Raw genomic sequence first — 4,509 nt, forward strand, 5'->3', positions numbered from 1 at the left:
TCAATGCAAATTATTGTCGTGATGATGGCCAGCACTTATGACGTTGGAACCATTACCTAGCAAATCCACTTTAGAGATCTAACTTGGTTAGCCTCAATTAAAGTATATGAATTTTATCCTTTTATTTTAAAATTATGCATAACCTCAAAAACATGATTTTGATTGAATACAAAATTGAATATTTCTCAATCAAATAAAAAAGATCAATTCATGTGGCAAATAACATACCTACGGAACATTTGATTTTATTTTGAATATAATATTTTTATCTATCGGATTAATTATTGAATTGTAAGGGGATTTTTTTATTTATTATTTTTTTCGGTGAACTCGAAGAATCTGATGTCTTGAAATGTAGATAAAACATGGATGATAGATATACCAGACATTGAAGGAACAATAAAATAAACTAGAAAGCAGTCTATAGACCAAAAGGTTGACAAACAATATTTCAATAACCATCAAAAGCAAGTCTAATATCCTAGTAATCAAACTGAAAATATCCATCAAGTGCATGAGGCAGACTTTCTTTTCTCTCAATATTAAAGTAAAAAAATTGCAGAGAATAGGAAATTCTTCCCTCCAGCAAATGACCAACATGTTTACATAAACAAGTTAGGTCCAGTAGCCTTGTATGTAGTTTTGAGCTTCCTGGTTGGTGGCCTCACTTTCTTGAACAATAGGGGGAACTTGATCTTTGAAATATGGAACTGCTTGGTGCTCTCTCTCTTGCAAAGCTTAGCTGGGATTGTGGCCGTCTTAATGGTTTGGATGCAATGGTTGCGAACTTTATGACGAGAAGCCATCTCGGTATACATTTGGTCAACTGCACTGTTCAAGGTGGTATCATGGTACTCTTTGTACATTTTGTGATAACTAGTTGGGAAATTCCACACTGCCAGGGGGGTTGGTGACTAAATAGTGACCGACCCCTCACTGTAGCGTGGGCCCCGGACAAAAAAAAATTCCTAAAAATTGTGGGGCCTGACCCCCATGTGAGAGGTCGGGCACCGACCTGTCACCAACGCCCTGGCAGTGTAACAGGGCTTTAACTAGTTCTACCCTAGTAACGGAGCCATATGCCATAGTTCTTGATGGTCGTTGGGTTTTTCTCGAAAATCTCATTGATAGTGAGCATCTGTCCATTGCTCTTCTTCACCCTCTTAAGCTTTCTCAGAAAATACCAAAACTTGGACTTGGCCCGAACCTCATTCGTAGCCCATAGCTTCATTCGGTAGATCTTCTGGTACTCATCTGTTTCAGTAGGTAGATCTTTCCCCACCACCTGGTACTGATGGAAATTGTAAGTCGCCATTTTCAATGGGTTCTTAATCTCTCAGAAATCTCTCACTTCGTCGTGGAGGGGGTTCTGGGTTTGAGCGGCTTAGTGAATTGTAAGGAGATTGATGTTATATGTAATGGGGATGAATATAGCGATTTTTTTTTAAAATTTCGAAATTGTTTTAGAGATGCATTTAGAGTGGGACGAATATATAAAAAATGTGTGGATATATTATGTTCATTGTTCTAAACCTCACAAACCGACCAACCAAGTGAAAGTTGAAACCATGTTATTCTGTTTGCTATCAAGCGCCGTGAACACTTTTTTTTTCCTCTAGTGAACTCTTTTGTTGGAGGCCACGATCTGATTCATATGAAAGACGCCCATAGATACAGGCTTGTAAGTTCCTCTCCTTTCATCTGTATGTGTTTCATCTTCTGTTTTATAATTTTCCTCTCCTTTCCTCTCTTTTCATCTTTCATTTCATCTTTTACACTGATTTTATGATTGATTTTTATCCAGATCGAGTGTTACTCTTTAATGGGTTCTGAATTTATCGTCAGATTTTATTTTAATTTTTTAAAAAAAATTATTCTCGAGTCCCCTCTTTTCATTAGTTTTGGTTTATTATTTTATGAATAATCTGGTAGTCTGTAGATACAGAATTCGGAATTATTTTTGGCTGCTATAAGAAAAATTAAAAAGCCATAAACATCTAAAATTTCTTTGCTGAAATGGCAAAAGTATTATTTATATTTAAGCCAATTAATGAATTGGGAAGTCTCAAAAAAATTTAGTGCTGCAAGTGAAAAGAGTCCAAAACCACGTCTGTCGGGTCGGGTTAGGGCCAAATTCGACCCGACCCATTCCCCACCCATATTAAGAGAAAAGCATCTCTTATTGAGCAATAAGACGTAGTTTCCTTTTCCTCCTAGGGTGGTGGTTTTTTCTCAGAACTTTATTTGGGGTTCAAATCTGCCTAGGTACAAGGCTTTACTCGTTTGAAACTCGTTCATATTAAGTGACTCACACAAGAAAATAGATGCTCGGCTCGCCTCACTTAATATCACTAGTTCAATATGTGCCCCGTTCTTGAGTATATGGATTAGATTGAATGGAATACTATAATGGCAATATTTTAATTTTTTTCATTATTCAAAATTGACAGAGTTTGCTTTATGAGTTGTATATTTTGTTTAGCTCCCATTTGGCCCCCATTATTTGCTCATTTTCCATTCCCATTTTCATAATATGTGGTCCCCACTTCTGAAAAGGTTTGGTGATTCTGACCAAGGCAGCTACATTTTTTTTTTACTTTTCTATGGAGCATTCCACATCATTTTACAAAATTGACCTTGACATATTATAGGTAATGGGGGTCAATAGCTTGGCTAGGTGAGGGTAAATGCGTCCTACCAACTTTTACTGTCCAATAGAGGCAAAAATTTTGCCCCTTGTACAGTCCGAGCTTACAGCTCGGATGACAGCCCCATCACATGTTGGGGGGTGCACTTTGGTTTTTTTTTAAAAATGAGCGCGGCCCCCCAAATGTGAGGGGACTGTACATGTACCCTGGTTCCCATTCCAACAAACTTAACAATGTTTAGCCAATAATGTGAGCAAATTCGAATCAACCCTCACGTGAATTGTGCAGTGTCTAAGCTAATCCTGCCAAACAAGGGCCCCTAAACCCCTTAACCCCCGTTTGGCCCCCCATTCTAATGAGTTTTTTGTACAAAATTTCATTAATCTACAGTAAATAACTAATAAACAATGCAAAAGTTGCACCTGCTTTGTCAGACTCTTATATGCCTGTAGAACCGAGCATCAAAAAATGATTAATTTACCCCCTCCTTAAATAAACAAATAGAAAAGAAATAAGTAATATAAAATTTTATAATTGCAGCTAAAGTTCCATTTTTTTTAAAAAGTACAAATGAGTGTCACCTAAAATAATTTAAAACATACTAGCAGAAGAAAAATATTTCATCTTTGCAATTAACGACACCTACGCCTACCCCTAACGTCCATCCCTTACTCTCTACCACCACCAAAATAATTGAAAAGAGAATTAAAAGTATAAAAAACAATTTTTTTTTTAAAATAGTTTCTTCTTCCCCTTCCGATTTCATACCCTACCAATCGGCCACCACCATCACTCATTCTCCCCATCCTACAATGACACCATCTAGGGATTAATCAAGTTTTGCGTTACAATATATTTTTTTTTTTTTTTGTTTTTAGTGAAGTTACAACAGCTGCTTAGAAATTTAACCATTTTCAATAAATTCTTGTTTCTATCTTGTTGCTAATTACATAATAGATACACATATATACCCACTATATCTGCTTTTGAATTTTCTTCTGATTTTGTTCAAAAAAATTTTGCTTCACAATTATATATATCTATCTTACTCCGATTCTATTCCTATTACAATTTTAAAATTTAAGAAAAAAGTATTATGTTCATCCCCAATATATTCTAACATTACGTTTATTAAATTCTTTCATTTAAAATCTACATATCCACACAGTTTAATAAAAAAATAGATTACTTAATTTGAAAAAGAAAAACAAAAAACATATAAGGAGGTTGTGGGGGCAGTCACGGGGTAATTCTTTCATTTCTTTGTGTGGAGCATCCACACTGCACGATAATGGAAGACCGAAGAAGATTAGAAGATGTCACTCGAGCTTCAAGTCAAAAGTTGGTGGTGAAAAAATGAGTTTTGGTAACATTCGAAGACGTTGATCATAAATTTTACTGTAGTTTAAGTTTTTAATTCTAAATGTCCCCCCTTTCATAACTTTTGAAGTTCTGTTTATTTATTTTGCCTAGAATTTGTTCATGCTTCCATGTGTTAGATACATGATAAACTCCCTTTGGGGCACTTCTCCACTGGCAAAGGATGGGCTCTGTCAAACCTGGCAGATCAGAGGTCGTGAGTTCGATTCATGGGGCTCTTGGAAGGCAATGATTTATTCTTGGAAGGCAAGAGAAATCTTGGAAGGCAAGGATTATTCTTGGAAGGCAAGGTGCAATTTGGATTGACTTGCTTGGCACTTTGGCAGATCAGGTGGGGAGGGCTCGGACCCTGGCTAGTTGGAGGCACATCCCGCGATTAACTGGACTGTGTGAAGAGGGGCCGGATTACAGACTCAAGGATTAGTCAATAATTTGACACCTTGTAAAAAAAAAAAAAAAAAAAAAAAATATTGGGAGAAAA

At 36.3% G+C, this 4,509-nt stretch overlaps 1 protein-coding gene and 1 pseudogene across 1 annotated transcript in view; one reads left to right on the top strand and one right to left on the bottom strand.

The window, feature by feature from the left end:
- Positions 1-518: 518 nt before the first annotated feature.
- LOC111402697 lies at positions 519-1,382 on the bottom strand (annotated as a pseudogene).
- A 110-nt stretch (positions 1,383-1,492) lies between these two features.
- The window catches only part of LOC111401650 (pentatricopeptide repeat-containing protein At5g39680-like), a 6,977-nt gene continuing 3,960 nt past the window's right edge, over positions 1,493-4,509 (top strand). The window contains exon 1 of the mRNA XM_023029492.1: positions 1,493-1,681. The gene's annotated coding sequence lies outside the window, so the exon portion shown is untranslated. The remainder of the gene's footprint in view (positions 1,682-4,509) is intronic.

The sequence above is a fragment of the Olea europaea genome, chromosome 10, assembly GCF_002742605.1.
Source record: "Olea europaea var. sylvestris chromosome 10, O_europaea_v1, whole genome shotgun sequence".
In the NCBI taxonomy this organism is placed as follows: domain Eukaryota; kingdom Viridiplantae; phylum Streptophyta; class Magnoliopsida; order Lamiales; family Oleaceae; genus Olea; species Olea europaea.